Raw genomic sequence first — 25936 nt, forward strand, 5'->3', positions numbered from 1 at the left:
GAAATTTCTACCACTGCAGCTCTTCTTGGGTTAAGATGTGTCTTCAGGAAATTTCAATTACCAGACAAAATACATTATATAAGAGAGGAAAGATGTCGGAGAGAGCTCCAGGGGTAAAAGCATTTTATTCATAGCTTATTACATATTGGGCTTCCCTGACGATTCAGACGGTAAAGAATCTGCCTGCAATATGGGAGACTCAGGTTTGATCCTTTGGTTGGGAAGATCCCCTGGAGAAGGGAATGGCAACCCACTCCAGTATTCTTGCCTGGAAAATCCCACTGGACAGAGGAGCCTGGTGGGCTACAGCCCATGGGGTCGCACAGAGTGAGACACGACTGAGCGACTGACACACACAGCGGTAAGAAAAAACCTCCGGGCTTGGGGATGGCAGGCTAGGAGGAGCACATTGAAGCTGGTGGGGATGCGGGTTGGGAAGCATTGTTGGGGCTGGGGTAGGCAGTGTTGGAAATGGTGGTGAGCATTTGAAGACTACAGAGAGGTTCCCACTTAAACTTTTCCTAAGTAACACTTTGTCTATGGGGTGAAGTGGTGGGGGGAGGGGGGTCAGGGGACATTAATGGCTCCAAGTGCTTGGTACACAGTTGACTCTGACCTGTTGAAATGTATTACTGAGAGTTAGCAGTTCAATTCCACAGACATTTTTGGAAACTTTCTAAGTGCTAAGGTTTGGGATGCTGCCCCAAACTCTCCAGACCCACAGCTATTTCCCAAACACTGGGAGACTTTTGAAAAGGTATCCCTTTCCTTCTCTGTGACCAGGAAATTCTCTGAACAATATGCTGGAGAAGTCATTTGACTTACGTTGTCTGTTTACTCTTTCTTGGAGATCACCATTCTTTGTTATCTGATTGTTCTTTCATATATTTTATCCTTTACTTTTGATTATTTCAAACAAGAGGGTAAATCTGGGTCCTATTACTTCATCTTCCAGAAGTGGAAATATATGAGACATTCTTGATACTTTTGTTTCTTACTCATTTTTGGTTTTGATTTGCCTGTCTCTGAAGACTTGTGATGTCGGGCACTGTTTCATGTGCTCATTGGCCCTTGATTTATCTTTTCTGATGAAATGTCCATTCAAATCTTTTGCCTGTTTTTTTTTAATGGGTTCCTTATCTTTTTATTCTTGAGTTGTAGGAATTCTTGAGTTGTATATCATGGACATGAGTTTTTCATCAGATATGTGTTTTGCAAATATTCTCTCACAGCTAGAGTTTGCTATATCTCGCTAAGCAGAAGTTTAAAAATTTTTTGATAAAGTCTACTTTGTTAATTTCTTGTTCATATGGTATGCTTTCTGTGCCATTTCTAAAAAATCTTTGTGTACTTCCAAGTCCTAAAGTTATTTTCTGTGCTTTCATAGTTTATAAGGACTATGTTTCATCTCAAATTAATTTTTGTGTATGATGTGAGGTATGGATAAAGGTTAATTCTTTCCCTCATATGAGCACTCTGGGCTTCCCAGTTGGTGCTAGTGGTAAAGAACCCATTGCATGAGACGTTAAGAGACATGAGTTCAATCCCTAGGTCAGGAAGATCCCCTGGAGGAGGGCATGGCAACCCACTCCAGTATTCTTGCCTGGAGAACCCCATAGACAGAGGAGCATGGAGGGCTTTTGTCCACAGGGGTCACAAAGAGTTGGTCATGACTGAAGTGATTGAGCATGCATGAGCACTCAGCTCCTTCAGTACCATTTGTTGAAAAATAACAAATGGCTTCCATTGTGTTCCATCAACCTAATCTTTCAATCCTTTACTAGCACCAGTCTTGACTCTGGAGCTTTATTAAAAGCTTTGAAGTCAAATGGTGTAAGTCCTCCAACTTTATTCTTCTTTTTCAAGATTGCTTTGGCTATTTAGGTTGTTGGTATTTCCATATACATCTTAGAATAAACTTGTCAATTCCTACACAAAACCTTAGTGAGATTATCATTGGAAATGCATTGAATCTATTGCACCAACAGATCAGTTGGGAGAACTGATACCTTAATAACTAAGTCTTCGTATCCTTGCTATTTTAGTGTTCATAATTAACTTTTGATGGAATATACTAGATGTAATATCATTCTAGGACTTTATCCATTGAATCTATACATTTATATTTATTGGTACAAAGATTTTAATAGTTTTATTTGTTTTTTGCTGTGCTAGGTTGCTCTGCAGGCTTTTCTTTCCTTGTGGCAAGTGGGAGCCACTCTCTAGTAGTGGTGCGCAGTCTACTCATTGAGGTGGCTTCCCTTGTTGCAGAGCACAAGCTCTAGGGCCGGCAGGCTTCAGTAACTGAAGTATGTGGACTCAACAGTTGTGGTTCCTGGCCTCTGGAGTGCAGGCTCAATAGTTATGGCACATGGGCTTAGTTGCTCCGTGGCATGTGGGCTCTTCCTGGACCAGGGATTGAACCCATGTCTCCTGCATTGGCAGCAGATTCTTTAATATTGAGTCATCAGGGGAGCCCCAAAGATTTGTATATTATGCTATCTTTTTAATGTCTGCAGTATCTATAGTATATCCTCTTTCTTACCTGTAATGGTGACTTATGTCTTCTTTTTTTTCTTGATCAATAATATTACTATTTTTGAATTTTGTTTTGATCTTTTCAAAGAATTAATTTCTGAATAGATTGTTTTAAATAGGTTATCTCAATTGTATGTTAATTTTCTATTGTATTAAATTTTGCTCTTTATTTTCTCTTTTTTTTCTGTTTATTTTGCAGTTCTTTTTCTAACTTTCTGGAATTCGTATTTAGCTCATTATATTTCAGACTTTCTTCTTTTCCACTGTCAACATTTACCTTTAAATGTTGCTTCAATGAATCCTGCATGTTTGTTGTGTACATTTTCATTCAAACCTACTTCTAAATATTTTCTCATCTATTGTGATTTACTTTTGACCAGCGTAGCACTACGGGGGCTTCCCTGTGGCTCAGATGGTAAAGAATCTGTCCGCAATGCAGAAAACCTGGGTTCCATTCCTGGGTCAGGAAAATCCTCTGGAGAAGGAAATGGCAACCCACTCTAGCATTTTTGCCTGGAGAATTCTGTGGACGGAGGAGCCTGGCAGGCTACAAGACATGGGGTGGCAAAGACTCGGACACGACTGAGCAACTAACACTTTCACTTTTCACTTCAATATAGCCCACACATATTTGTTTCTTAATTTCCAAAAGTAAATGTTTTGGTTTTGATTCTGAGCTAGGTTGCATTATAACATATGCAATATTATTTTTCTGTGTAACATTATCCCTTTGAAATTAGCTGAGATTCAACCTTTGTATAATCATCTAGGTAACTGTTACAAATGTGCAGGAAAATAATGTGTATTCTTTAGTTGTTGAGTGGTGTGTTATAAATGATACATGTTATACATACCATATAGAGTCAATATATAAAAGTATGTATTATATATCATAAATAATATGTAGAATTTTGTATATGTTATACATGATATAGCAGCATTATATATGAAGAGACATTGCATACAATATTATATATAATATCTAAAATATCACATGTTATGTATGCTATAGAGGATATACATCTGTATATATGTGTACATACATATATGTGTACATATATATATTAATTATTTTCTATTTTTTGATTGTTTCAAACAAGAGGGTAAACCCGGTCCCTACTATTCCATCTTGACCAGAAGTGGAATTACATGAATCATTCTTGATACTTTCATCTCCTACTCGTTTGGGGTTTTAATTCACATTTCTCTGATAACGAATGGTGCTGGGCACTTTTCCATGTGCTCACTGGCCATATGTAGGTATATACATTCATTAGGTCAGGTTTCTAAATTGCACTATTCAAACCCTCCTCATCCTTACTAACTTTCCCCCCTGACATACCCGAACATGTACCTTTGGAGGCTACCAGTTTTCTGACCGTAGCTCTAGCAAGTCTGGAAGCTGCACAGGTACCATCATTAGAATAAAATTTAAAAAAAAAAATTTTTTTTTAAATAAATAAAGAAAGAAAATTGAAAAAAAAAAAAAAATTCTTTCTGAAGACCAGCCATGATCGGAGCTAAGTTCCTGCTTCCCCTCAGGGAAAAGAAGCCCCAGGTGGAGAAACAGTGGGGGCAGGGAGCGCCCCGTGCGCGCGGGAAGCCCCGGGGACCTTCCGCCTGGCGGGGGGTGCGGGGCGGGTTCCCAGATGTCCTCGAGCCGTCAGTAGTCAGTGACGCGGCGGGGAGGAGCCTTTCCCGAGATAACTGGACAGCAGGAACCGTTCCCGAGTACCAGTCCTGAGGCCTGGGCCGCGCCCAGGAGGTACCCCTTGTCCCCACGCGGTTCCCAGCCAGGCACCTCTCTCTGGTAGAACCTATTTTTGTCTTCCCTCAACTCTGGTGCCTCTCCCTCCCGCCCCTCCGAGTGCAGCCAGACTCCTGCTGTGCCTGCGTCTCCGGGGGCGCCTCCGCTCAGGCCCCCCGCCCGCCTCCCGCACACTCTTCGTCAGGTGCCGCAGGTGAGAAGGCCTCGCTCGCTCGCTCGCTGCCGGCGCGTCAGAGCCTTCAGCGCGCCGCCGGCTGCGCCTGCGCACTCGCGACAATTGCTAAAATACGTTTATCTGCTTATGCTCTCAGTTACTGAGGAAGTATTTACACGTCTATTTTGGTTTTGAACTTGCTTTTTACTCCTTAGAATTTGTCAGTATTCTTGAGGCTGTTAGGAGTGCATGCAAATTTAACTTACTAAGATTTCAGAAGGGGCTTCCCTGGAGGCTCAGATGGTTTCTGATGAACTGAACCGTTTATATCTCTGGCAATGTTTATTGCTTATTCTTTTTCTATTGTCAGTGTGGCTCTGTCAGTGTTCTCTTGGTTAGAATTTGCCTGAAACCTCTTTTAGGCGTAGGTGACATATGGGGAGAGACATGTTTCAGTTCATAGAATTGAATTAATGATACTACTATGGACCTTTTTATGGTGTTGCGTTGGCTTATCGTGCTTTGAAAGTTGAGTTCTTTTGTACTACGGGCTGTTCAATGCTTTGGAATTTTACCTGAAGGAATAGTCTTCAGTTGCATTAGAAGTGGAGTCCTCTCTAGAGGGTCTTCATCTGCTTCTTCCAAGTTTATGAGAACTTCTAGTCTAGGATCACTGAAAATTAAATTCTTCTCCAGTTCTCCCAGGTAATGTGAATTTAGGCTGAAAATACTGATGAAAGTTGAGTTCTTTTTTTTTTTTTTTTTTTTTTCTCTCCTTTCTAAATTGATGGTTTAACCCACTGGGATACCAACTTTTGGGGAGAAGATGTATTAGATCCCTCAGGTTGGGCAGGCTCTGGGCTGTGTCTCTGAAGCCTTTTTGAGGCTATGACTTCAAAGCTGAATCTTCGTTTCCCCTTCCCCTCTTGTCTGGTAAATGCCTGGAGATAGTGCTCCCTCGATATTGCTCAGTCCTTGGTTTGAGAAGCGCTTACTTCTTCTGTGACAGCTCATTGACTCTTCTAAGGTTTTTATCTGTTTTTAGTTGTTTTCAGCACGAGGGTCCTTTCAGTATTTAACCCACCACCTCACTGGAAAGAGAATCTAAATTTAGTGGGTAGCACATCAAACTCTCTTAGGCTGCTTGTTTATGCATTCTTCCCTCTCAAGTAATTATATTTCTCAGGACACTACAATTGAGAAATTTTGTTTTCTTTAACTGATTTTCATAAAGAAAAGTTGGGAGGGTGAAAGGCTTTTAGTATGTGGTAACTGTTTTAGTAACTTTTTAGCTTGGACCAGTTTTGAAAGAGAACATTAGAACATTTTGAAGAGAACACTACAAACCATTTACTAGGAACTGCCTAGGAAAAGTGAATTTTTAAAAAAGCTTTATCTTTTACTTCCCTTTAAATGTATTTCCCTTCTAGAAGCCTTCTTCCAAAAGTAAAATCACACAAACATGCTGTGTTGAGTTGGTTGGTTGGTTGCCCCACCATCCAAAGATATGTCTAGTCAGAACCTCTGAATGTGACTTTATTTGGGAAAAGGGTTTTTGTTGATACAATTAAGTGACGAATTTTAAGGTGAGATTATCCTGGGTTATCTGGGTAGAACTGACTCTGAATCCAATGGCAGATGGATTATAAGAACAGAAAAGCACACAGACGAGAAGAGGAGAAACAGAAGAAGGTAATTTAAAGATGGAGGCAGAGACTGAAGTGACAATCTATGAGCCAGGAGCTGCCAAGGATTGCCAGCACTGAAGCTAAGAGGCAGGAACAGATTCTTCTTACAGCCTTCAGAAGGAACCAACCTGTTGATACCTTGATTTAAGACTTCTGGCTTCCAGACCTGTGAAAGCTTACATTTCTGTTATCCTAAGCTACCCAGTTTGTCATGCTTAGTTATGGCATCTCTAAGAAGCTTATAACCAAGTTTGGAGGCTCTTTCTGCTCCAATAGTTTTGAAAAGCCTTCAATTGTTTCCCTTCAAGCATAAGTAAGGAATAATAATCAGGTGAAACTGGAGAAGGAAATAGCAACTCACTTCAGTATTCTTGCTGGGAAATCCCATGGACACAGGAGCCTGGCAGGCTAGAGTCCACGGAGTCACAAGAGGTGGATACGCCTTAGCAACTAAATCAACCGGTCAGGTGAGAGAACTGGCATAGAAGATCTCTGGGAGCCTCTCTCAACTTCAAGAGTTTCCTGGTTATGAGGATTAAATGCAGTGTTTGGTTAATACTTTATACATATATAAAGCCTTTCCTGACTATTACCATTATTCTTTTTTTTTTTTTTTTACATAACTAGCATTCAGACTTTGCATTTGTCATCAGCCTCCTCTTCATCCTCAACTGTCCAGTGTTTTTATTGTTTGATCCTTCCTCCTACTCCTTCATGCCCCTTCTCTCTTCTTACATAAACAATTGAAATAAGGCTCTCTGCAACTTCCCAGAGTGACTCTGAACTTGACAGAGAAGTAATTTTTATCCAGTGAAGACCAACCACAAAATAGCTCCTGGAATTTGTACAGCAAATTATAACTTAGGACTCAATTTTGCACATTTTGTTTATCAGCATGGTAGCATTCTTGCCTGGAAAATCCCCTGGATGGAAGAGCCTGGTGGGCTGCAGTCCATGGGGTCGCTAAGAGTCGGACACGACTGAGGGACTTCACTTTCACTTTTCACTTTTATCCATTGGAGAGGGAAATGGCAACCCACTCCAATGTTCTTGCCTTGAAAATCCCAGTGACGGGGGAGCCTGGTGGGTTGCCATCTATGGGGTCGCACAGAGTCAGACACGACTGAATCGACTTAGCAGCAGCAGCAGCAGCGGTATTATCATGACCGCTTTATAAGAATAGTTTTTTCTCTAGGTAGAATCCAAGAAGTAACTGGATCTGGGAGGAACCTTGGTGCTGCTGGCCTGACTGTTTCATTCACTGATTAAACAGTTCTTGAGTAACTATAATGTACTAGATTGAAAGAGTTTCTGGAAATTCAATTGTAATCAATATGTTCCAGGCTTAATCTGGTGGTGAGCAAACATATTTCACTCCCAGCAATAGTGTAGCAATTTTGTAGCATTAATAAAGTGGATACTAATTTTAAAGCAAAGTAATTATAAGAGTTGGACTATATATATATATATATGAAGAAAGCTGAGTGCCGAAGAATTGATGCTTTTGAACTGTGGTGTTGGAAAAGACTCTTGAGAGTCCCTTGGACTGCAAGGAGATCCAACCAGTCCCTCCTAAAGGAAATCAGTCCTGAATATTCATTGGAAGGACTGATGCTGAAGCTGAAGCTCCAATACTTTGGCCACCTGATGTGAAGAACTGACTCATTGGAAAAGACTCTAATGCTGGGAAAGATTGAAGGTGGGAGAAGAAGGGGATGACAGAGGATGAGGTGGTTGGATGGCATCACTGACTCAATGGACATGAGTTTGAGTAAGCTCCAAGAGTTGGTGATGAACAGGGAGGCCTGGCATATTGTAGTCCATGGGGTGCAAAGAGTCAGACACGACTGAGCTACTGAACTGAACTGAACTGAATTATAAGTAGGACTTTTTTTTGCACACTCCAAGTCAAAAGAAGTAAATGAACAATGTGTTGTACAGCCCTATTTATGTTGGTACCCATAAGTCGGCATGTGTGCGGGCTCTGTTGCTTCAGTTGTGTCTGACTCTTTGCGACCCTATGAACTGTAGCCTTGGAAAAGGCAATGGCACCCCACTCCAGTACTCTTGCCTGGAAAATCCCATGGATGGAGGATCCTGGTAGGCTGCAGTCCATGGGGTCACGAAGAGTTGGACATGACTGAGTGACTTCACTTTCACTTTTCCTTTTCATGCATTGGAGAAGGAAATGGCAACCCACTCCAGTGTTCTTGCCTGGAGAATCCCAGGGAAGGGGGAGCCTGGTGGGCTGCCGTCTATGGCGTCACACGGAGTTGGACACAGCTGAAGCGACTTAGCAGCAGCAGCAGAACTGTAGCCTGCCAGGCTCCTCTGTCCCTAAGATTCTCCAGGCAAGAATAGTGGAGTGGGTTACCATGCTCCCCTGTAGGGGATCTTCCTGACCCAGGGATCAAACCTGCATCTCTTACATCTCCTGCATTGGCAGGTGAGTTCTTTATCACTAGGGCCACCTGGGAAGCCCCACCCATAAATGTACTTTATGTCTAATTGCCGTATTCACAGAAGGATGTGCCCTAATTTATTTGCTCATTCCTCTACTGGTTATTTTAATACTTTGTTTTCAACAGACTTTTTTTTGTACAAATGCTAAAGCACTTCTTTAAAAAAAAATCATACTTGAAGCAGAATTGCTGAATCAAAGGATACTCACATTTAAAATTTGCTAGATACTGTCAAATTTCCCCCCAAAGCTACCAGTTTATACCCCTGTGACTATTATGTGCATACACCTTTCCCAAGGTGCTCATCAACAGTGAATAATATTCATCTTTAAAATTCTGTCAAACTGAAGAGTGAGAAATAACTCAATCTTGTTTTAATTGATGGGAGGAGGGCAGAGGAGAAGGTTAGGGGAGATTTTCCCTTTCTTCTCTTTAAATCTGTTGGGAGACAAATCTGGATGGCCTGGGTACCCATCTCCTTCTGCCAGGCTGAGCTGACCAGAGCCATCTGCAAAGGGGCAGCACGGCTTTTGGCTGGTGCAGCATTCTGGGTGTACAAAAGCACTTCAAGACTGTTCCAGGGCCTTCCACGTGCAGACTTTGACCTTCGGCGTGGACCCAGGCCCTCAGCATGCATTCTCCCTCTTCTGCTTCTTGGACCTAGAAATCCTGTCATTCATTTCCCACTGTCGAAAGAACCCAAGTACTCCATAGGTTAACCTATATTTGCAACAACCTAAATGTGTCACGTGGATATATCTTTGGTGTGAGGTCAAGTCCTTTCTTTTGTGAATCCAGACTTCTCTCAGAGGCTGGCCCTTCTTGGCTACATGTTTGCCGTGGTGGGTGCAGACCATTTCTACCTGGCCCCGGTAGTCCCCGCAGTGAGAGTTGGGGGATTCCATGTGCTTTATTTCTTCTGTGTAAATTTTCTCTAATTGGACTCTGTGGGGCTACTGCTGTGTGTCTGTAGCCTCCTAGCCTGACAAGATCTGTAAGGTTTTCCTTTTATACTAACAGAAACTTAATTTAAGCATCACTTGAGTACTTTTTCCCCCAGTAATGAAAACAGTCATTTATTATGCTCACAGAGCCTATAGGTCAGGCTCTGTGGTCAGGCATTCTCAATTAGTGCATAGCGGCAGGGGCAGCTTGTTTCTGCAACGTGCTCTCTGGAGCCTCAGATGGAAGACTTGAGCAGGGGTGGGATGAAGGGATGGAGCCCTTGGAAAGCTTACTCCCTCACATGCCCGGGGTGGATGGAGCCTGAGTCCTCAGCTGGAGTGGCCAGATGCCTGCATGTCATTCCTTCATGTGGCCCAGGCTTCTTCCTAACGTGGTGACTGGCTTCCAAGGACAGGCTCCAAAGAGTGGGCCAGGTAGAAGCTGTATGATTTTAGATCCAGCTTCAGAAGCCACGAAGCACCAATATGTCATATGCTCCATTGTTTGGAGCAGTCCCAAGCTCCCACCCATATGCCAGTGGAGGGAACACAAATCTCCGTGAGAGGAATGTCAATCACCTTGTGAGAACAGCCACGTGGGAAGGTGCTGACATCTTCGGAAATACAAACGTACCACTTTCCCTAATTCCTGGGAACGTATTCTTTCAGTTTCCAAACTGGAAGATACTTGGTCAGATATTTCCCCCACACACAGAAAAATGTAATATGGGCTTCCCAGGTGATGCTAGTGGTGAAGAACCTATCTGCCAATGCTGGAGACGTAAGAGACAAGACACAGGTTTGATCCCTGGGTTGGGAAGATCTGTTGGAGGAGAGCATAGCAATCCGCTCCAGGATTCTTGCCTAGGAAGTCCCAGGGACAGAGGAGCCTGGCGGGCTAAGTCCATGGGGCAGCAAAGACTTGGCCACATACACCCCCCAAAAATGTAATATAAGATTGGACCTGCTGAAATGATGAGGGGATCACACATTTATCTCCCTAGAGTCTAGTTCTAGTAGCTTTTAAATCATATATCTTTCATTTATTGTAGCTGCCCTGGAAGTAAATATCTTAAGAAAAATGATTTCGCTTACATTTATTATGACCTTTACTGACCTAAATCTAACTCTACATAAAGTTAGTATGTTCCTCTTGGTGCTTTCTCAATACTTAGGGTGGTCACCAGGAAGCTAAGTGGCTACAAATGAGGTCAAATCTGATGCAAGACCCAACCGTTTGAACAGGGTAGCCACATTTCTTGCAAATGGTATTCTTTAAGTAGTGGTCAGTGTCACATATTCTTCATTCAATTTAGTTCTGAAAGAATGTATGCATCAGGTTTTTGGTGTTTGTTTTTTTTTTCCCCTTATAACTTGACTTGAATTTCTGATCCTGGAAATTATAGTTACAGTATACAACATCTACCCTTTCCAAACGGAAAATCCTGCTTCTCCATGTTTACATAAGACATACAGTTCTAGGCGGTTTGGAAACTAGAAATGAAACAGGCCTCAGAAGGAATAGAGATAAAACCCAGAGCTACAGTCTTCACAGCATCAAGGGGGAGGAGCCTAAGTTCTTAGACCTGAGAAACAGTGCTCTTATCTTCATGTGCTAGATGCCCCTGGCCCTGTGCATCAGATCAGGGGGTCAGTTCAAGAAACTCTGGTCTTGAACTTGAAGGAGAAGAAGAACTCAAAGAACTAAATGCAAACTTCTGCTTCTTAGGGCTACAGTTCTGCAACTTGAAAAAAAAAGATGATTTCCTTCAACTTGCTCTTCTCTCCATCGACAGCAGGGCAGGTCTGTGTCGTCACTCTCCTTTAAGGTACTGTCCAGCTCCATTCCCCAGCACACACAGTGATGATGATCCAGTCAATTCTGGCGAGCCTGCAGCTACCAGCACAGCATGCGTGTAGGTAGTAGGGCTCAATATGGCAGCATTCAACTGCACAGAAGCCAGGTGTCACAACAGAGGAAGAGAACGTGCGTCCTCCTCCGGGTATGTTTCAATCTTGATGCATCACCGGAAGAGGGCACGCCTGGTGCTTTATTAAGAGGGAAACTGAATAAGGTAATGTGCTTTATTGATGTTGGCTTGTTTGGAAAACAGGAATAGGAATCCATTTAGCCTTAAGTTTTAACTTTTTAATCCACAGGTTGAATATTTGAGGTGTGGCTCAAAATTTATGATTACTGGTTACATCAACATTAACATAATCAAATCTTGCTCTTTTTGTTTAACGGGTAGTAGTGTATCTTTTCTTGTCCTTTTATTTTCTACTTCCTGTATTGTAGTTGTTTAGTCCCTAAGTTGTGTCTGGCTCTTGCGACCCCATGGAATATGGCCTGCTAGGCTCCTCCGTCCGTGGCATTTCCCAAGCAGTAATACTGGAGTGGGTTACCATTTCCTTCTCCAGGAGATCTTTCCAGGTGAGGGATTGAACCTGTATCTCCTGCTTTGACAAGCAGATTCTCGTACCACAAGCCACCAGGGAAACCTCTCCTGTACTGTATCTGAAATGAATTTCTTACAGACAGCATATTGTTGATTCATGGCTTTTCATTCCCTTTGCCAATTTCTGTCTTGTAATTACTGTATTTGAACTACTTATATTTAAGGTAATTGTTTTCTGTTTGTTCTTGTTTCTTGTTTGTGTGTTTTTTGCTTGTTTGTTTGGCTGTGCCACCCACATGGCTTGTGGGATCTTAGTTCCCCAAGCAGGGATAGAACCTTGCCCCTTGAACCTGTGCACCCTGCAGTATAAGCGCGGAGTCCCAACCTGTGGACTGCCAGGAAGTCCCAAAAGTAATTATTAACTTGTTAGGGCTTCTATATTGCATTCTAGTTTTTGTTTTGTTTGTTTCCTCTGATTTTTGCTCCTTGGTTTCTCTTTGTGTACCTTCCTTTGGTTGCTTGAACATGTTTTAGATTTCATCTTGACTGGAACTGAGAGCTTCATTGAATAATTTTTTTATTGTGGCAAAATACATGTAAAACATAAAATTCACAATCTTATCTGTTTTTGAGTGTACACTCAGTGGCCTTAAGTACATTTTCAGGGTTGTGTAACAATCACTACTATTCTGGAACATTTTCATCAACCCAAACAGAAGCTATGTATTCATTAAGCAATATCTTTTTTATCAACTCAAACAGAAGCTATGTACCCATTAAACAATAACTTCCTACCCTCCAGTCTTTGGTACCTCTGTTTTACAGTGTTTCATCTAATTGAAATTGTACAATATGTGTCCTTTTGTGTCTGGCTTATTTCACTTAGCATAATGTTTTCAAGTTGCACCCATGTGGTAGCATGTATCAGAGTTTCATTTCTTTCTAATGACTGAATAATATTGCATTGTATATATACCACCTTCTACTTAGCTCATCTGTGGATGAACTCGGGCAGTTTCCACCTTGTGGCTGTTGTGAATAATGCTGCTAAGAACATTAGTATGCAAATATCTGTATGAGTCCCTGCTTTTTGGATGTATACCTATGAACTGAGTTGCTGGATCATAATGAATACGTTTTTAAAACACGAGATGTTCTCCAAATATTCTGTGACAGCAAGGAAACTGATTGTCCCAGAACTCAGAAAAGAAAGATGAGAACAATGTCATAGAACAAACACTCCTTGAGTTCTCCTTTATGACATGATGTTGAGGAGTTCCTCAGAGTTCTTCAGTCACTCCTCTTACCATCTCTTGAGTCTTTCAGCAGTATGGGTGAGGTGACCTAACAGGTCTCTCTATGCAGGGGATGCTACTTGGTGAACCAGGATCAGGTTAGAGGAAGGCAAGGGTTTCCAGAAAACCTTTTTCAGGACATAGTTTGGAGAAGGCTTATAAATTCCATAATATTAGAGTTTTTTGAGTCAAGAATCAGAAAGAACTCAGTTTCATGGATATAGAAACTGGATTTCCATTACCATATTTGCCACTAACTGTGCACCAAACTGTAGGAAAGTGACTTAACCCCATCCAATATGGGAGGGAGAAGAGCAGGAGGGTTGAACTGGATACTGTAAGGTCTCTTTCAGCTCTGAGCATCTGTGTTTTTTAACTTTTGTAGATCTCTTTTTCTCTAGATCAAATTTTTATATAATGCCTTGATTCTATTAATAGGTCCAGGCTTGGTAGATTTGTGGAATGAACTAACACCAAATGTCTCATCCCAGGAATTCTTTTTTGTTTTTCATCCTGGAAACTCTTGTTTATGTCTGTCCTGTCATACATCTGTTTAGCTCAAAATATGTGCCCTGAGTTTATCTAATATAACAAATATACCCATACTACTGGCCAGAGTTATTGGGTATTGCCACACTGGAGATGTATTTTATATTATAAAACATCAGAATAACAATGGTTTTCTTAAAACCATTTGCTCTCCTTAGCTGTTTTCCACAAATATTCTCACCCTTCACAAGCATCCAGCTCTTTCTATAAACGCTTCTTCTGGTTTTGACTGAATTTCCCCTAGAAATTATAGTAATATAGATTTAGAAGTATCTTGGCCCTCATTTCCCTCTGAGGACAAACCTAAACAGCATATTAAAAAGCAGAGACATTACTTTGCCGACAAAGCTCTGTCTAGTCAAAGCTATGGTTTTTCCAGTAGTCATGTATGGATGTGAGAGTTGGACCATAAAGAAAGCTGAGTGCTGAAGAATTGATGGTTTAAACTGTGGTGTTAGAGAAGACTCTTGATACTCCCTTGGACTGCAAGGAGATCAAACCTGTCAATCCTAAAGGAAAGCAGTCCTGAATATTCATTGAAAGGACTGATGTTGAAGCTGAAGCTCCAATAGTTTGGCCACCTGATGCAAAGAACTGACTCATTAAAAAAGACCCTGATGCTGGGAAAGATTGAAGGCAGGAGGAGAAGGGGACAACAGAGGATGAAATGGTTGGATCATATCACTGACTCAATGGACATGAGTATGAGCAAGCCCTGGGAGTTGGTGATGGACAAGGAAACCTGGTGTGCTGCAGTCCATGGAGTTGGAAAGAATCATGACTGAGCAACTGAACTGAACTGGCTGTCTTTTCCCTCTGAGGACAGGCTTAGTGTCCCTCTTTGTTATTTTTACAGCATTCAAAAATATGCACCATTCTAGGTGTTAGGGATATAGCAATGGACTGACAAGCATGACCCCTGCTTTTACTTAGCTTAATGTCGAGGCTGAAGACAGATTTTTGAATAAATAATAATAGGTGTGCTGGATATTAAGGAGAAATGCAAAGTTCTGCATGTTATAGGATATATTTTTTAAAATTATTATTTATTTATTTAATTTGGGGAGTGCTACGCTGAGTCTTCCTTGCTGTGTGCAGACATTCTCCAATTGTGGGGAGCAGGGGCTGCTCTCCAGTTGCCATTCATGGGCTTCTCATTGCGGTGGCTTCTCTTGTTGCAGAGCACGCCTCTAGGCTTCAGTGGTTGCAGCATGTGGGCTCAGTTGATGTAGTGCACTGGCTTGGTTGCCCTAAGTCATGTGGGATCCTCCCCAACCAGGGATGAAACCCATGTCCTCTGCAGGCAGGTGGATTCTTAATCCCTAGAACACCAGGGAAGTCCCACTGTAGGATATAATGTGGGGTTTTAACTGAATCTGTGGGTATCAGAAATTTCTAGATGAAGTAACATTTAAAGTGAAACCTGAATTGGAGTTAGGCAAAGATGATGAAGGAGGACATTCAAGCAGAAGGAACAGTTGAAAGGGAAAATGTCCACTGAACTTTAGAAGAACAGTAAGGTTAAACTGGCCAGAGTGGAGAGAGGGAAGAGAGTGGTAGGAGAAAAGACTGGAGAGGCAGGCACAAGTCTGACCAGGATGCAAGTTATTAGTCATACTAAGTATTTTGGACTTTATCCTCAAGGAAGTTGCAAATCATTCAGAGTTTAAGACAGAAACGAGACAGAATTAAATCTGACATTTACAAAGGTCTTTTGGTTGTAATGTAGCAAGTAAGTTGAAGGCAGGTTGGCAAGAGAAGTGGCAGAAAGCTTAGTTAGGATGTTCCTGCTGCAGTTGGATGAGAATGATATGGGCTTGGACCAGGGCACTCTGTTCATTTGGAGGTGACAGGCCTTGATGTTTCTTAGAAATCAAGGGAGGAGGGGGGACAAAAAGACAAGAGTGATTCTGTGAAGACCAAAAGGAGAGCAGCGTGTTTCAAACAGGAGAACATTGTCAGTTGGAGCTGAGCTATCCAGTAAAGGGATGACTGAAAAGCATTGTTTGGATTTCATGATGTGGAAGATATTGCTGCCTTAAGACAGAGTGAAGGGGGTAAAATTCATGTGGGGTAGCTCGAGGGGTCAATGGAAAGTAAAGAGAAAGGAGGATCAGAAACAGTGAGTGAGTACTATTTTCCACTGTTTTGGCTGTGAAAGTGAAGAGAATCATTGCTGGGAGATACTTGGTGAGTTAAGAATGAATACTTTTCAAACTAGGAGAGGCTTGCATATACACATGTATGTATGTGCTTGTGCTCAGTTGTGTCTGACTCTTTGCAGCCCTATGGACCATAGCCCACCAGGCTCCTCTGTCCATGGGATTTTTCAGACAAGAGCACTGGGGTGGGTTGCCATTTCCTCCTCCAGGGGATCTTCCTGACCCAGGGATCAAACCCCAGTCTCCTGCATTGCATGCGGATTCCTTACCACTTGAGCCATCAGAGAAGCCCTGTATATACATAAATATACATAAATGCTAAAATGGAGTAGCAGGTAGAGGGGAGAGTGGAAGCGTTAGGAGAGAAAAGGACAAAGCCAAAGGTTCCTGGGATTATGGATTGCAGGAGCAATTCTGGAGCCAAGGTGGAGGAGTTGGTCACTTGTCAAATTTTGCTGACATTTTCCGATTAGATGTCTGTCTCTTTCACTAGGCTGTGAACTCCTGAAAATCAGGGAATGTACCTTCTTTGTTTGTTTGTTTCTTTTTTTGGCTGCATTTAGTGGGATCTTAGTTTCCTGACCAGGGATTGAACTGTGCCCTCAGCAGTGAAAGCGAGGAGTCTTAACCACTGGACTGCCAGGGAATTCCCTTTCCTTGATTTTCTATCTCTAGCACTCAGTCTAAGATTCACCACCCAAAGTTTCTCTGTGCGTGTTTAGCTGAACTGTGAGTCCTTTGTGGTAGGAAGACCACAGATGTTTTCCTTTAAGGGTACAGACTAAACGCCTTGATATTTAAAGGATTGGGATCAAGTTGAGAGTAGGCTTCTGAAATAGAATTGTTTAAATGACCAAGAGCTGTGGAATGGCAGAGTTGTCTGGCAGTTGTGAGGCTAATACTTTGGGTTTACAGCTGATGGGAAGGCCTCAGCTGAAATTAATCAAGGGGAGATCAAGAGCAACCTATAACACACAAATCAGGAATAGCTAAAAAAATGAACTCCCTCCGTCTTGGTTTTCTCCTTGGTCCAGAAAAGAAGAACAATCCAACAGCAGGATTGCACAGGAACCTTTAGGAAAAGCAACAACGCTTGCTCCTCTGGAGTCCTGTTTTCACCACTGGGGTCTAACTGTTTGCTCAGACTATGAACGGAACAACAAATAGCTGACCTCTAATGTTCCTCCATCCATTTTCTTTTACGTCTTGTACAAATTGAGACATTAAACTAATTCAAGTGAAGCAATTACATTAGAATGATTCTTCTGTATTGGCAGGGATGACATGAACATTGATGAGCAAATGTTATCCCCTATTTATTTGTTTTCCTGAAATTTCAAAATGTTTGATATTTATGTGACTTTCTCCTAGGAATGAGAAAAGGAAATGAAAGTGGCGCTTTAGTGTTCTGTAGGAAGGGAAAATGGAAGCAGGATGAAAAAGACATATGGATTTGGTTGCAGAAGCAAACTAGTTAATACTTCTAAGAAGGGAATATGCTGAGGATCTGTTTGTTGAACCAGTATTATTAAAATTTACAGGGTGCCCCTGGCCTAGGTTCTTCTTTCCATATATTGGAAATAAAAAGAAGATACTGCTTGACTTTTGGACCTCATAATCTAGAATGCTCACAGTCTTAGAATGAATTCAAGTTTCACTGATACTATTCGGGGAGAGAGTTCTTTAGGTTCTAGTAAATGGAGCATAAACATAAAGACCTCCTTGCAAATGGGGAGAAAGAATGATTTTATTACTCAGTACAAGTACTCTATAAATCCCAGTATAGACTTTTTTGATAAAAGCCAGATTGCAGAACATGTCTGAGGACAGAGGCTTATGCAGGGTCCTTAGTCTTTATCCTGGGTTTCTGCTAGAGGACTCGCACATCCCAGTGTGTCTGTGGAGATATTACTGGTCTTGCGGAGGGGATTCTGAGTCCAGCCAGTAGGCTAGAAAAGGACCCCAGGCCTCCCCTCGTCACTGGCCCATTCCTCAGTGGTCTTGCCCACTCATGAACTTGATCTTGCAAATGCCAGTGTCTGGTTGTTCAGATTAGTCTTTTTCCTTTCTCTTGTGTGCCATGGAAACACAAGAAGTGGGACATGTGTTTTCCCCTATCCTGACATGAGAAGAAGGGTTCTTTGAGATTTGCTGGATCCTCACAGCAAATCCCTCCTTCTACTTGAGGTTTTGCTGTCTGGAAACAAATGAGTGAGAAAGACAGTCTCTGTAATGAGGTCAGTAAGGTAAGGGAGCCTGGAAAACAGGAGCGTTTAAGGTCAGGTAGAAAAGAAGGAGAAAAACAAACCAAACCAAAGAGAGCTAGAACAAAACAAAAGCAGAGCGTAATGGAGACCCAGGAGAGAATGTATTTCATTCTCAGATTTCTAGAGAATAGTAGTTTCAAGAAGGAGGTAGGCAGCAGTACTGGGTGTAATAATGAGGTCAAGGTAATAATGAAATAAGGACTGACAACTGCTCAGTACCCTTCACAGTGTGGAAGCTACTGATGGCCTTTGTCCTAGTGGATTGGTGGGAAAAGCCAGATGCCGTGGGGGAGGAATAAAGTTAGCGAACTGAGAGGAGAAAGAAGGGTAGCAAGAAACTTCACAGATGGGGAAAAAGAAAGAGAGGATAGTTGGTGAAAGATGTTATCATCTCAGGGAGGTTTTTTGTTTTGTTTTGAACATTCATTTATTTATTTGGCTGCACTGGGTCTTATTTGTGGCACACGGGGTCTGTAGTTGCAGCATGCAAACTCTTTGTTTTGGCACGTGTGATCTTGTTCCCGGGCCAGGGATAGAACCTGGGCTTCCTGTACTGGGAGCACGGAGTCTTAGCTACTGAACCACCAGGGACATCCCAGGGAGGTTTTTTTTTATTAGGACAGTGACTAGAGGTGTAGAGACAAACGGTGTTGTGTGGGTGAGCAGCAGCAGCAGCAGTGGATGAGCTCCGGGAGATAACGAATCTTCCACTAGCGAAGGCTGGAGGTCTTCTTTAGGGAATGGAGTGTTCTGTTAAAGGAGATTTTCACCAAAGAGTTTGAGGCTGTGAGAACTAGGGTACTGTGGAACTGATTTTTTGAAGGCATAGTTGAAAAGTGAATATTCTAAGTCCTTGTAAGTCTGAAAAATCTTTATTTTATCACCTTGCTTGGATTACAGATAGGCTGTAGAATTCTCCCTCAAAATTGTGTAAATATGCTTCCAGGTGGTTCCCTGGCATTCAGTTTACAAATTAGAGGACGGATGTCAGCAGGTTTCTTTTCCCTCTGTGGTTCTCAATTTGGGGGTGACTTTTGGTGGAGGGAGTAGAGTAGGGTAGGGGCATGGTGTGGAAGCTTGTGGGATTTAAGTATTTTTTTTTATCATTTGTAAATTTCATCGGATTATCTATAGGATGCCTTTTTTTCAGTATTCCTGAAATCGTTAGATTCTTTAAATATGAAATCAACTTTTTCTTCAGTTCAGAGAAGTTCCATTCTTTCCTTGATTATTTCTTCTTCATTTATTTTCTTTTCTCCTTCTGGACTTCCTGTTATACAGAAATTAGTTATCACTGGTTTTTCTTCCTGATATTTTTTCCTATTTTTTCTCTCTCACTTTCTCTTTCTCTTTCACTCTTTTCTCTATTGTTATTTTAGATTCCTTAAATTGATTTCCTCTGTCACAGATTTTAGATTTGGTTTTTGACATATTATGCTGCTACTTAAAGCCACTCGTTATTTTGTTTTGTCTGAACACTCATGGTTTTATTTATTTTTGAACTTTTTGTTCTCTTATTGCCCCCCTTTTTCATACCTCCTGTTTCATTTACTCATCTTCCTGAATGTCACCCTGTCCTTGGAGATTAAATAAAATGTCTAATTCCCAATTCCATACCTGATGAGTAGGTCTCCAAACCTGCCCACCAGAAATTTAAAGTATGTATAGAGACAAAGGGTATTGTGTGAGTGAGTGCCGGGAGATTACGAATCTTCCACTACAGAACGCTGGAGGGCTTCTTTGGGGGAATAGAGTGTTCTGTTACAGGGGGTTTTCATCGAACCAATATGACTGGGTTCAGTCATGTATTCAGTCCAGATGGTCTCAACACCCTACTCTCTTGAGGCTACAGACTTGAACAGCTTCCACTTCAGGAACGGTGGGCAAATATGTATTTAAGGAGGGGAAGGGGCGATGAACTTCCTGTTGCCCATCCAGCTCAAGGCAACGGGTGGTCATGTCCTCCTGAATGGGGGGTCATTCCTGTCTCTCTTATTACCACCCACTTTCATCTGTTTGTGCTAGTTTAAGAACTTCTTCCTTTTTTTAATTGGGGAAAATCATTTAATGATATAGCACAATGTTCAGGATAGAGAAAAATCAGGTTACAAATAGTGTAAGTGATATGATCTTTCTTATTGTATGTAGAAATACATATAATACACATATATTCATATACTTATATACATATATAGATATATATCAACACATAGAAAGAGAAAAGAATATATATCAGAATGTTAATGTTATTTAACTCTGGGTGGTGAAATTATCGGTGGCTTTAATTTTCTTTTTGTTTATTTGTAATTTCTGAATTTTCTCCAATAAGCATGTTATTTTTTCATTGAGAAAAAAAAATAGAATTACTTTTCTTTTAAGGAATCTGAGCATTCTCCAAAATAACACAGCCAAAGAATTTCCTTCTTTTGTATCCAGTTTCCTTTGTTTCTTTGTCAATACATAAGTGAAAAAAGTGCTGCCAAACCTGTTACCACCTGGGCCAAACCTAAATCAAACCCCTTAGGATTATACAGTGGACGTGAAGAATAGATTCAAGGGATTAGATCTGCCACACAGAGTGCCTGAAAAACTCTGGACAAAGGTTTGTAATATTATACAGGAGGCAGTGACCAAAAGCATCCCAAAGGAAAGGAAATGCAAGAAGGCAAGGTGGTTGTCTGAGGAGGCTTTACAAATAGCTGAGGAAAGGAGAGAAGTGAAAAGCAAGAAAGAAAGGGAAAGACTATATCCAACTGAATGCAGAGTTCCAGAGAATAGCAAGGAGAGGTAAGAAATCCTTCATAAGTGAACAGTGCAAAGAAATAGGGGAAAACAATAGAATGGGAAAGACTAGAGATCTCTTCACGAAAACTGGAGCTATCAAGGGAGCATTTCTTGCAGGGATGGGCACGATAAAGGACAGAACCAGTAAGGACGTTAACAGAACCAGAAATTAAGAAGAAGTGGCAAGAATATACTGAAGAACTATACAAAAAAGGTCTCAATGAACTTGATAACCACTATGGTGTGGTCACTTATCTAGAACCAGACATCCTGGAAGTGTGAAGTCAAGTGGCCCTTAGGAAGCATTACAGCATTACTACCAACAAAGCTAGTGGAGGTGATGGAATTCCAGCTGAGCTATTTAAAATCCTAAAAGATGATCCTGTTAAAATGTTGCGCTCACTGTGTCAGCAAATTTGGAAAACCCAGCAGTGGCCACAGGACTGGAAAAGATCAGTTTTCATTTCAATTCCAAAGAAAGGCAATGCCAAAGAATGTTCAAACTACCATACAATTGTACTCATTTCACATGCTACCAAGGTAATGCTCAAAATCCTTCAAGCTAGGCTTCCACAGTACGTGAACTGAGAACTTCCAAATATACAAGCTGGATTTAGAAAAGGCAGAGGAGCCAAAGATCAAATTTCCAACATTTGTTGGATTGTAGAAAGAGCAAGGGAGTTCCCAGAAAACCTCTACTTCTGCTTCATTGACAATGCTAAAGCCTTTGACTGTGTGGATCACAACAAACTGGAAAATTCTTAAAAAGATGGGAGTACAAGACCACCTTACCTGTCTCTTGAGAAACCTGTATGTGGGTCAAGAAGCAACAGTTAGAACAGGACATGGAACAGCTGATTGGCTTAAAATTGGGAAAGGAATGTGAGAAAGCTGTATATTATCACTCTGATTATTTAACTTCTATGCAGAGTATATCATGTGAAATGCAGGACTGGATGAATCACAAGCTGGGATCCAGATTGCCAGGAGAACCATCAGATATGCATATTGATGCTTTTGAACTGTGGTGTTGGAAAAGACTCTTGAGTGTCCCTTGGACTGCAAGGAGATCCAACCAGTCTGTCCTAAAGGAAATCAGTCCTGAATATTCATTGGGAGGACTGATGCTGAAGCTGAAGCTCCAATACTTTGGCCACCTGATGCGAAGAACTGACTCATTGGAAGAGACCCTGATGCTGGGAAAGATTGAAGGCGGGAGGAGAAGGGGACGACAGAGAATGAGATGATTGGATGGCATCACCGACTCAATGGACGTGAGTTTAGACTCCAGGAGTTGGTGATGGACAGTGAGGCCTGGCGTGCTGCAGTTCATGGGGTCACAAAGAGTTGGACACGACTGAGCAACTGAACTGAATGGCAGAAAGCGAAGAGGAACTAAAGAGCCTCTTAATGAGGGTGAAAGAGGAGAGTGAAAAAGCAGACTTAAAACTCAATATTAAAAAACTAAGATCATGGCATCCAGTCCCATCACCTCATGGCAAATAGATGGGGGAAAAGTGGAAGCAGTGACAGACTTTATTTTCTTAGGCTTCAAAATCACGGTGGATGGTGACTGCAGCTATGAAATTCAAAGACGCTTGCTCCTTGGAAGGAAAGCTATGACAAACCTAGACAGTGTATTTAAAAACAGAGACACCACTTTACTGACAAAGGTCCATATAGTCAAAGCTATGGTTTTTCCAGTAGTGGTGTATGGATGTGAGGGTTGGACCAAAACAAAGGCTGAGCACTGAAAAAGCGATGCCTTTGAATTGTGGTGCTAGAGAAGACTCTTGAGACTTCTTTGGACTGCAAGGAGCTCAAACCAGTCAATCCTAAAGGAGATCAACCCTGAATATTCACTGGAAGGTCCGATGCTGAAACTGAAGCTCCAGTACTTTGGTCACCTGATGGGAAGAGCTGGCTCACTGGAAAAGACATTGATGCTGGCAAAGGTTGAAGGCAAAAGAGGAAGGTGGTGACAGAGGATGTGATGGTTAGATAGCATAACTGACTCAATGGATTGGAATTTGAGCAAACTCCAGGAGATAGTGGAGGACAGAGGAGCCTGTTGTGCTGCAGTCCGTGACAGAGAATGTGATGATTAGATAGCATAACTAACTCAATGGCTCAGAATTTGAGCAAACTCCAGGAGATAGTGGAGGACAGAGGAGCCTTTTGTGCTGCAATCCATGGGGTTGCAGAGAGTCAGATATGACTTACTGACTGAATTTTTGTTGTTGTTCAGTCATTCAGTCACTCAGTCATGACTTAGTGACTGAATAATACAATACAATACAATACAACAAATCTGTTCTCTCCTTAAGAATATTCAGTGGATTGAATTCAGGTTCCTGATGATATATGGAATATTTCCTGCCATGTCAGTAAACATAGGATGTTACAGTCATTAGCCATAGCAGCCACCACTGATGGTGAGCTGGTGAGCCCTGTGGAAACTCAGGAAGGAAAGAATATCTGCCATCTAGCAGCCATCAGACTGCAACCATACTCTACAGTGAGCCCTGAGGAAACTCAGGATATGAAAACACAGGATACTGGCTCCAGATGGGTGAGGTACATATCAGAGGAATGATTTCAGTAAGCCCAGACTCTTGCACCTTCCCATACATAGAAAAGTGCTAAATTCCTCAACTTGAGATATTTGGTTTTCCTTTAGTTAACAATATCTTTCACTCTGTATAATAGGCTCCAATTTTCATCCACCTCATTAGAACTGATTCAAATGTATTTTTTTTAATGGCTGAGTAATACTCCATTGTGTATATGTACCACAGCTTTCTTATCCATTCATCTGCTGATGGACATCTAGGTTGCTTCCATGTCCTGGCTATTATAAACAGTGCTGTGATGAACACTGGGGTACACGTATCTCTTTCAATTCTGGTTTCCTCGGTGTGTATGCCCAGCAGTGACAGTGAATGAAGTAAGCCAGAAAGAAAAACACCAATACAGTATACTAACGTGTATATATGGAATTTAGAAAGATGATAACAATAACCCTGTATGCGAGACAGCAAAAGAGACACTGACGTATAGAACAGTTTTTTGGACTCTGTGGAAGAGGGTGAGGGTGGGATGATTTGGGAGAATGGCATTGAAACCTGTATAATATCATATATGAAACGAGTTGCCAGTCCAGGTTTGATACAGGATACAGGATGCTTGGGGCTGGTGCACTGGGATGACCCAGAGGGATGGTACGGGGAGGGAGGAGGCAGGGGGGTTTGGGATGGGAAACACGTGTATACCTGTGGTGGATTCATGTTGATGTATGGCAAAACCAATACAATATTGTAAAGTAATTAACCTCCAATTAAAATAAATAAATTTATATTTAAAAAATAAATAAAAAAAAAACAATATCTTTCGATGTTCAGACTACCACACCTTTGTTCAAAGCTTCTGTATAATCTGATTCCCCCATCACTTCCTCAGAGCAGTTCTCTTAGGGTTTACTTGAGATACTGCCTCCTGCACTTGGAATCCTAAAAATTCTCACTGAAGAAAGTCTAACTCTCAACTTTGAGGTTGTGAATATTTTTTAAGCTGACACTGCTATTAAACTGACAATTTTGTGCCTCAACATACTAATGAAAAAGGTCTAAGTCCTTTCTTGTTTCTTCTACAAAATCCATCTTGGGGAGAGATGTCTTTGCTCTAATTGCTCGATTTGTTGAGCAAATTGCTGACTTTTCCCCACCGTTCTTGATTTCTCTTATTTCTAAGCAGGAGTCTGACTTCCTCTTGGCAGTTGGTGTGGTTTCCCTCAGCAACTGTGCATGTCATGTTTCAGTTTTTTCTGGTGGTTTCCCACTTCCTTTCCGTAAGTGAGGCTTATATAGAATTTATTAAGCATGTAATTAATATACAACCATACAACCTCCAGCAATAAAACATGAACCCTAGAGGGTGCTGTTATAACATGAACTAGCTATTGCTCCTCTCTCAGATATCTGAATCACTATTGGCCAGGAGTACATAACAGACTCATTACCATCTGTCCTCTTTTGTCTACGTGATGTATCTATTCCTTAGATTATACCTCTGGGTGCCAGCTGACTTGAGTTGTCCATATGGTTATGTTAGGGCTTATAAACCGATCACAAGGGTTCATACTTGCTTAATGTGCAACCGGCAATGTCCGATTGTCTAATCACACACTAAAAAACACTGCAAAAATGTCTGATGCAAAAAGTTGTGACAGTGCAACAGGAATTTTTTTGCATTTGCTACGGGGAGTGTAAATTGCTACAGCTTCATTGGGAAATTTTGGTTGATAGTGTCTACCAAAATTTAATGTATATGTACTATTTGATCCAGAAATTACACTCCAGAGATGAGTGCTTATGTACACCAAAGGTATGCACAAGAATGTTTATAGCATACTTACCCAAATAGCCAAGACAAGAAGCAATCCAAATATCTAACAATAGTAGGATAAATAAAATGTAGTGTATTTACACAATGGAATACTATACAGCAAGGAAAAGGAATGCTCCACTTGTGTGTGTGTATAACAATCTGGATAAAACTTATAGTCATAATGGTGGGAGAAAAGGTCAGATATATGACTATTGATTCCATTTGTATAAAAGGTAATAGTAGGCACAACTAACCTATGGTGGTAGAGGTTAGAAGAGTGGTTACTGTTTGAATAGGTATTGACTGGAGTACTAGAGTACTAGAATTGAGTAGAGTTTGCTGGAGTACTAGAAATGTTCTATACCTTGATGTGGAGGTTGTTACATGGGTATATAGCTATGTACATTCAAGATTAGTGCATCTTACTATAAGTTATATCTCAGTTCAAAAAAATATCATGTGATGTCTTCTAGAACAAGAGAAGAAAGAATTTGAGAGACCTTCTAGATTTGGGAAAGAAAATACTACTTTCAGGATGAG

The 25936-nt window shown here is 41.3% G+C and overlaps 1 protein-coding gene across 4 annotated transcripts in view; it reads left to right on the plus strand.

Moving 5' to 3' along the window:
- LOC104991105 (cytidine monophosphate-N-acetylneuraminic acid hydroxylase) overlaps positions 1-25936 on the plus strand; it is a 295241-nt gene that overhangs the window by 207340 nt on the left and 61965 nt on the right. The window contains exon 1 of one of the 4 annotated variants that reach the window (XM_010843453.1): positions 4217-4499. The exons of the other annotated variants lie outside the window; for them this stretch is intronic. The gene's annotated coding sequence lies outside the window, so the exon portion shown is untranslated. Of the gene's footprint in view, positions 1-4216; positions 4500-25936 lie in introns of those variants that run through there. 4 annotated transcript variants of the gene reach the window in all.

This window comes from Bison bison, unplaced genomic scaffold (genome assembly GCF_000754665.1).
Source record: "Bison bison bison isolate TAMUID 2011002044 unplaced genomic scaffold, Bison_UMD1.0 scf7180017864182, whole genome shotgun sequence".
Lineage (NCBI taxonomy): Eukaryota > Metazoa > Chordata > Mammalia > Artiodactyla > Bovidae > Bison > Bison bison.